The sequence below is a fragment of the Dromiciops gliroides genome, chromosome 1 (genome assembly GCF_019393635.1).
Source record: "Dromiciops gliroides isolate mDroGli1 chromosome 1, mDroGli1.pri, whole genome shotgun sequence".
In the NCBI taxonomy this organism is placed as follows: Eukaryota; Metazoa; Chordata; class Mammalia; order Microbiotheria; family Microbiotheriidae; genus Dromiciops; species Dromiciops gliroides.
Genome location: NC_057861.1, coordinates 48,333,672 through 48,342,655, shown reverse-complemented (window position 1 = coordinate 48,342,655; position 8,984 = coordinate 48,333,672). Strand labels below are relative to the sequence as shown.

The window sequence follows — 8,984 nt, the reverse complement described above, 5'->3', positions numbered from 1 at the left end:
TAGAGAAGTCTTTCCATGTCTGATTTTGTCAGAGCAGTAATTGATAGCTTAGGAGTCAGTGATGGTTGAGAAGACTTAAAAGTTGGTTTGGGAATCTGAAAGACCTGGATTCAAATCTTCCTTAGCTGTAGGGCACTGAACAAGTCATTGTTTTCAGTTTCATTTGCCTTTCTTCCCCCAAAAGTAAAATGTGAGGATCAATTGAGTTAACATCTATAAAGCACTTTGTGTAACTTAAATACCTACATAATATTAGATTTTCTTATTAGAAAAACAATATACATAAGGATTATAGCAATGGAAATGGAAAGTACAATAATAATGAAAATAATTAACAATAGAAACTGAACAATTAAAAATTAAAATGCCAAGCTTGGTCCCACAGAAGAGATATGAAAAGGTACCTCCTGGGCAGCTAGTTGGCGCAGTGGATAAAGCAGTGATCCTGGATTCAGGAGGCCCTGAGTTCAAATCCAGCCTCAGACACTTGACACTTATTAGCTGTGTGACCCTAGGCAAGTCACTTAACCCTCATTGCCCTGCAAAAAAGAAAGAAAGAAAGAAAAGAAAGAAAAAAGAAAAGGTATCGCCTTCCACTTCTTTGCCAGAGTTGAGGACTATGAGTGTGGACACTACACATGTGAGACTTTTTCAGATCTGTTGGTTAGTTGTGCTGAAATCCGCCCCCCCCATTTTTTTTTCTATATAAGGGATGACTCTCTGGGAGGGGTAGGGGAGATAGGAATAAAATTTATTTTAAAAAATTATTAGAGGGGCAGCTAGGTGGCACAGTGGATAAGGCAACTGGCCCTGGATTCAGGAGGACCTGAGTTCAAATCCAGCCTCAGACATTTGACACTTACTAGCTGTGTGACCCTGGGCAAGTCACTTAACCTTCATTGACCTGCAAATAACTAACTAAATAAATAAATAAAATTAAAAAAAAATTATTACTACCTTTTGTTTTTACATCATTGCTACCTTTCCCTAGATAGACATCCCTTGTGTAACCAAGCCCATACTCTGGGGTATAGGAATAGACCTGGGTCCTGGCCAGTGACATGTGCTCTTAGCTAATGACCTTGGTGCTTTGGGATGACATAGTCCATTGGTTTCCTTTTAATCGCTCATATCAGGGATATGTTGTGGGGAGAGGGCAGCCAATCCAGAACTTCATCAGAGAGGCTTGACTGCTGTTATGTTGTAACAAAGGAAAAAAGAAAGATTGGGAGGGAAAAAGAAAAAAAAAAGCAGTTCATCAAAATATCAAGATCTTCAATATTCCACAACCATAGTTCTATATGTTTGTTCCTCCCTATGTAAATGTAAGTTCCTTGGAGAGTCTCACTTTGTGTATTTATATTCGCAGGGCTGTGCACAGTGCTTAGCACATGAGAAAGACTTTCTGAATAGTATTTAATTCATTCTATAAAAAGGGAGGTAGGTAGGCACATTTTCTTAGACTTAGTTTCTTACAGCAAAATTGTATTCCATTCCATTGGTAAGCCACACTGTATTCTGCCATTCCCCAAATGATGGGCATCCTTTTTGTTTCCAGGCTTTTAGCTACAACCAAAAAATGCTGTCATAAATTAAAGGATCTTGGGGCAGCTAGGTGGCGCAGTGGATAGAGCACCGGCCCTGGAGTCAGGAGTACCTGAGTTCAAATCTGGCCTCAGACACTTAACACTTACTAGCTGTGTGACCCTGGGCAAGTCACTTAACCCCAATTGCCTCACTAAAAACAAAACAAAACAAAACAAAACAAAACAAATAAATTAAAGGATCTTTCCCTCTGGCCTTCACCTCCTGGGCCTGGTTTTTCCAGAGTAATTCCAAATTGTCTTTCAGAATAGTTGGGTTTTTTCGTTTCTTTTCTTTTTAACATTAGAGAATAAGAGCCTTTGGCACTGCTGAGAAAAGAAGTAGAAAAGAAATGATCAACAATATAGTGATAGAAGGCCCCCCCCCCCCACCTGAGAAGAGAGTGGAGAGACCTGAGGGCTAATCTTAGCTCCCCCACTAACTTTCAGTGTGTGACCTTGGGCAACTTGTCTTCTTTCTCTGATTGGTCCTCCGTAAAATGAGGGAGTTGGACCAGATTATCTCTCTGTTCCCTGGCGCCCTCTGACATCCTATAATTCAAGGGCAGACTGTCTAACTGTGCTAGGCAATATGGGGGATGAGAAGCAGTACCCCCCCACACACACACACATACTGGGCATCTATAAGTCAACAAGCCAGACATACGCGCAAGTAAAAATAACTAAGAAATAAGACAATTGTCCACTGTGTGCTGGCTCATGGTGCAAATATTAAGCCCAAAAATAGTTCAGTGGGAATGCTTCCTGTATGCTAGAGTGGTCAGAGAATTTTACAATTTCATAGCTGGGAAGACCCAACCTTTTTACTTATAGAGACAGAAATCTAAGGCACCATACCAAGAGGCTTCTTGGAGGATCTAGGGCTCCTGGGGCCCGGTTGGGGGGCTGTTTTCATTTCACTGGGCTGGGCCTCCCAGGTTTCCTGGGGAAGGTGGGAGTTGAATTGGGGCTGGAAAGAGGCAAAAAAGCACAGGAAACTTCAGAGTAACAGCTCATTGGCTAGCCTAGCGTCTGGGTTAAATTATTTTCCCTGGAACAGCTACATATCATAAAGGCCTACTTCTCCTGTCCACTGACACACGCATTCCAAAAGAGGGTCTCCCAACGCGGCTGGATTTCAGAAGAGGCCCAAGAAAGGCTAGTTTAGCCCTGCTATTGCCCGATGGCCTAGGGAGTATTATCTCCGCCCATGACTTCAGCATGTTTCTGTCTCCACTGCTTCTCCCTGCTGACTCATTTCCTGTGCTGGAGAAGGCAGAGTTCAGTTTTGCCAGTGAGACTCAGCAACTCACTTATTTTTTCTTCGGGATGGAAGAGCTGTGGATCTCCCTGAGACTGATTCTACGGGTGTATTCCTGCACGTCTTTAGGATTTGGAATGGAGAGTAAGCAGGCCCTGGGGTCCTAAGTACTGAGGGTAGAGAGGAGGTACTGATGGAAGAAAGGAATGAAGAAAGTGTCAGAACCGGGAATAAAAAAATTTGGTCTTTTGGTCAAGGATTATTTATTGATCTCTTACTGTGACCCAGCCAGAGTGCTTAGGCATGAGGATAAAAAGAAAGGTAAAAACTCGGTCCCTTCCCCCTTCCTGGAGCTCCCTGCAAGATTCATATTCAATGTAAATAGGAGGTAATCTAACTGAGACAAGCTTCTAGCAGAAGGTGGGGTACCGAGGCAGCTGGGAAAGCCTGGAGGCAGGGTAGGCGGGAGAGCATTCCGGGTTTGGGAAACCTCCTAGAGGAAGGCATAGAGCCTGAGAGTTCCTTGTGCACTAGGGACTACTGGAGAGCCAAAGGAGCAGGATTTGAGAATACTGTAGTCCGTGGAGTGGGGTGAGGTGTAAGGGAAGAGGGGCCTAGGTTATGAAAGCTCTTCAGACAGAAGATTTTGTTTGGTCTCAGAGGTGATGGGGAGTCACTGGAGTTCATCGAGGAGGAGGTGACATGATTGGACCCGGGTTTTAGGAAAACACTTTGGCAGCTCAATGCAAAGATATGAGGCTGGCAGACCCACCCACCAGCGGGCCATGACAGTAGTGCAGCCTGCACTAGAGAGGGGTGGCCTCAGAGGGGAGATTTTTCAAAGGTAGAAAGGACAGGACTTGGCGCCTGATTTGCTCTGTGGGGCAAAGTCCCACTGGAATCTCAAACTCAACATAAATGATTTTTTTAAAAAAGCATTTATTAACTAATTGCTATTTGTCAGGCACTGTGCTAAGTGCCAAGGATACAAAGACCAAACAAAAAGAAATTGGGTTAAATGAAGATATAGAAGACTCCCCTCTGCCATCCCCCATCATACACCATTCTAGTCCTTTGCAGAAGTCCAGATCCATGGAAATATAAAACATTGTGTATAACATTGTATAAGTTTTTGGAGTGTATTGATAGGTTTTGCTGAATTTTTTCCCCCTATTCTTCCTTCTTTTTTTTTAAAGAATGATTTGTTATAATGGATGGCTCTGGGAGGATAGAGAATAACTTCTGGGTGATGCAAAAACAGTAGACTGAAATGCTGGAGAATAGGGGCTGCTTTTCCTCTTTCTTTCCAGTAGATGTTTAATTGAATGCTTGTTGACATAAAAATCTAAAAAAAAAAAGCCCTTGCCTTCACAGAGTTTACATTCCAAAAGGGGGAGATAGGAGTATAGACTTGAGGCAACCCCAGGAGGGTGACATTGGGGCAGTTGATTGACACCTCTTCCTGGCTGTCAATGGAGCCTATTCTTTTTTTTTTTTTCAGTAAGCATATTTTATTTATATATCAGTAAAGGGTTGACCACATGTCTCCCTAACTTCTCATGGTTTCAGACCTTCAGACCAGAGCTTACACCAAGAGATTGTGGAAGAGCCAAGAACTAAGCCCCAAGCCTGGCATGGCCAAGGGTTTTCTCCTCTTTTGAGGTGGGTCATTATATAGTGATAAAAACTAATTGGTTAAGGGAACAGCTAGGTGGCACAGTGGCTAAAGCACTGACCCTGGATTCAGGAGGACCTGAGTTCAAATGTGGCCTCAGACACTTGACACTTACTAGCTGTGTGACCCTGGGCAAGTCACTTAACCCTCAATGCCCCACAAAACCAAAACAAACACAAAAAACCTAATTAGTATCATTCAATTTAATTGATTGACATGATTTAAGGGTGGTCTAAATTAAAATGAACTCTTCAGATGATAGACATCAGGAAGAAGAATGCAAAAAACCCTTGATGAAGTCGGGTATTTAGGTGTGGTTTGATCCCATCAGTTCACAGAGTTAGACAAGAATCAGTCTCAATGGAGCCTAATCTTTAGTCCCATTTAGCTTTCTCTAACTCTCTTCCAAACTTCCCAGTAATTAAGGTTTCTAGTTTCAGAATCACCCTTTCTTTCATCTCCAGCATCTAGTCAAATTGTGAAGTCTGAGTCCAGGTCCACAAAATCTTTCCTAATAAAGGTTTATTTTTAAATGAACTCAATTCTATCATTTTCTTCTCTTTAAGACCATCACTCAAAGTCACTTTTGTCTCTAGAGTCAGAGAGATTCACTGACTTGGAGCTGGAAGGGACTTTTGAGGTCATCTTTTCCTCCCTCTCCTATTTTACAGATGAGGAAACTGACACCTAGAGAGATGAAATCAATGACTTACCCAAAGGTGTACAAATAGTAAATGACATAATCATACATATATAACCCATATCTGATTGCTTACTGCCTCCTGGAGGGGGGAGTGGAGGGAGGGAGGGAAGGAGGGATAAAAACTGGAACTCAAAACTATAAATAAAAATGTTTATTACTTAAAAAAAAAAGTAAGTGACAGAGCAAGGGTTCAAACCTGGGTCCTTTGCCTCCTGAGGCCATTCGCTATCCATTGAGCCCTGTTGCCTTCCTACCAACTCCTCAGGCAGGCATCTAGAGCCCTCACAAGATGGCTCCCATCTACCTTTCCAGTGTTGTGTCATGTTTCTTGACTGTCTCCATTTCAGTCAAACTGTTCTCTGTGTACCACATTCTGCCTCCTGTCAGGGTAACCCCTCCTTCCTCACCTCTGCCTCATTGATTTCCAAGGCTTCTTCAAAGCCAGGGCTCAGGTGCCTACTTCCTACAATAGGCCTTTAGTGACACATTCCCTGAACAGTTCCCAATACCCTCTTGAAATTTACATTTTCTTTTTCTTGTGAACTTGTTATATCATCTTGTCAGTCAGTCAATCAACAGATATTTAGTGAGCCCTACTATGTTCCAGGCTCTGTGATAAGTGCTAGGGATAGGAAGACAAAAAAGGAAATTGTTCCTACCTTAAAGTAGACAGTATTTTCCAGGTGAAAGTGGGCTCCTTGAAGACAGGGCCTATTTTCTTTTAGTCTTTGAATCTTCACCATTTAGCACTGTGTTTGCTACATAGTAGGGTTTCATAAATGCTTAGTAAAAGTTTCATAAATGTTTGTTGCATTGAACCACCTTCAGAGAGAAGTCATTGGGTCAAAAGTCCTGGGAATTTTCTTTTCTCCCTGAAGGAAATTTAATGATATGGGAAATGAGTTGACCAGACTACTCCTTCCTAAGCATCCTTCCCAGTCATCTCAATGAGGAGAGCCATTGTATGGGTAGGAAGCTATCTTTTAAAGTCTATCAGTGTCAGTAATTACTGTTTGTAATTGTGATTTCACTGACTGAAGGTTCTTCCTTTACAGCCTTGCCTTGCTTTAAAAAGCAGCGGCTTGTGTAGCCTGGTGACTAACCTGCTACAGAAGAGTCTCTTTTAACTGGGGCCAGTCCTTGGACAATGATAGCTCACAGTTATACAGCGTCCTGAAGAGGCAGCATGTTGTAGAAGCTGAGAGATCGCTTAAATGCCCAGTGTCCTGGGCTGGAGACATCCAACCCCACACAGTGCTGCCAGAACTACATCACAAAGTGATTCCTACCTGATTTTAATGTGTCGATGTGTGAAAAAAGACAGATATAAACATGTGTGGTTTTCTGGGATAATATATGACCCTCAGAGATCCTAGTGGCCCCCATTTCTATTTTACAAATAAGGATGCTGAGAATCAGAGAGGTTATGGAGCTTACCCAAGAGTCAAACAGCTAGAGAATCTCTGACCGAACATTCGAATGCAGGCTTCTGACAGCCTTCTTCTCTCTAATACACCATAACATCTCCTGACAATAATCACTAACTAGGCTTGTTGCCTTGTACCATCCTCAAAGTTTTTCCCAGTTTGGTACGACCTGGGTTCCCCAAAACACATAACTAATAACTAAATAACTAAAATCCACACAATCTACACAAATAACACAAATCCAAAATAGAAAAGGACAAATGAACAAGAACAACATACTGCCCTGGGTCAGGGGAAGGAAAAATAATTTCTGATCCTGATCAGGGTCAAGGGGCGTTGTCAAGGAAGGGTTCAAGATGGAGGTGGTCCCTATGGCCACATGCTCCAGAGCTAGTTCTCCCTCCTTCCTTCCTTTCCCATTCCATATGAAGGCAATTCTTGTATGGGGTCTAGGGTCAGGGCCTTCCAGAGAGACAGGATGGTCAGGCAAGCATTCTTATTACTTTAGGGGGGCCTCCCATTTCAGATAAATGAAGTTCTCTTGTCTTCTGCATCCAAACAGCCAAGGTACCAAAATAATACTATTACTACTTTTACTTTGACATTTGAGATGTTGAGTCAGTATGGGATGCAAGAAACAGGGAAAAAGATCCTCTGAGAGGAAGAACAGGTAGACAAACCTTCTGAAGGGGCCCATTTGTAGGAATGATAAGAAACCTTGGTGGGTATACACATGAATACTGGTCCTGGGAGCTTCTCTCCCTCTCTTCTTCCACCTCTCCCCTAGGAAATCTATTGCCTGAGTGTTTGATAGATAACCGACACACTAACTTGATTTTCCCCCTGAAATGCCTTTGCATCTTTTTGCAGCATTTATTGAAAGGGAAATAGTTTGATACCAAGAGAGAAATGTGAGCAGAGATGTAACTGACATGCCCACATTAAGAGCTACCTTTGCCATTCTGGAAGGAGAGGGTAGAAAGGGGGGGGGGGCTGTAGAATTTCAAGGGAAACAGAGAAATCCCTAAAGGGACATGACCCAAATAGGGTAGGGAAAGAAACTGGAGAATGACCATCCTTAAAGTAGGATGTGCCATTTTCCCCCCTAATACACAGTTAACATATGGACTAAAAGACCCTGGGGACTGCAGCAATATCATTGAGCATAAATAGTTTATAAAAGGGAATTCGACACTTTTATCTCCACTTGAAAGAGCAAGAGAATCAGGTAACCTGCTTCAAATCACCTGTCTGGGGAAGCCTAGTATCTCTAAGAGTCAGAATGGCAGTTACATTTCAGTTTATATTTAAAATGAAGTAATAAATGTATCTACTCAAAGACCCTCATTTTATAGGTGAAAACATTGATACTCAGATGGATGGAAAGACTTTGCTGCCAAGTTAGTGGCAGAACAAAAGGCCTGGGTGTCTTGTATGCTAGGGAATTATCGGCTCCTTCCTCAACCACAAAGTTGAGGCCAAAATTAAAACCCTTCTTTCATGCACACACCACTAACGGATGGTGCCCTGTTTGAGAACGAGGGCTGCCAGTGTTTTTTGACAACTTCTGGAGCCCATAAGAACAATCCTTCAGGATGAGGGTTCTCCGTTTTAGTGGTGTTGGTGAGCTGCTTAGATAGGCCTAAGATAAGGAGCCCTCAGAAGAGATGTTAGTATTAGGCTAATACTGAATCTATGTAGGATTTGGGTGAATCCTCTCTGTCTCAATTTCCTCTTCTATAAAATGAGGAAATAAATTTGGACTAGAAGGTCTCTAAGATTCATCCCAGCTCTGACTTTCTATGTTCTGTTAGAGAGGAAGCGTGACTGGTGACCTGTGGTAAAGCCCTGGGTTTAAATCCTTCCTTAGACAGTTGTATAACCATGGGCAAATTACTTAACCACTCTGAGACTCAGTTTCCTTATCTGTAAAATGGAGATAGTAATAATATGTTGTCTGTCAGTCAATAAATGTTTATTAAATGCCTGCTATGGGTCAGGGCACTGTGTTAAGCACTAGGGTTACAAAGATAGTTCATGCTCTCAGGGAGCTCAAATTCTAACGGGGAGGGGGTTGAGCCACAAGAGCCACAATATGCTATGTATACCTCCCAAGGCGCACACAAGATATATACAAAATAAATTGGAAATAATCAAAAGAGGGAAGGTACTAGAATTAAAGGGGAACTGGAAAAGGGTTATTGTGAATATAAATTGCTTTGCAAACTTAAAGCCCTATGTAATTAGCTAGTATTACAGCTCCTTCCTGCTCTGACATTTTCTATTCCAAGGATCTCATTACCTCTGATGTTCCCTGTTCTAAGGGCCCTCCTAA

At 42.3% G+C, this 8,984-nt stretch overlaps 1 long non-coding RNA gene across 1 annotated transcript; it reads left to right on the top strand.

The window, feature by feature from the left end:
- Positions 1-2,857: 2,857 nt before the first annotated feature.
- LOC122736634 lies at positions 2,858-6,555 on the top strand. The gene is made up of 3 exons (XR_006354209.1): positions 2,858-2,988; positions 4,414-4,506; positions 6,278-6,555. It is a non-coding gene; the product is annotated as an uncharacterized LOC122736634 (long non-coding RNA).
- Positions 6,556-8,984: the final 2,429 nt, after the last annotated feature.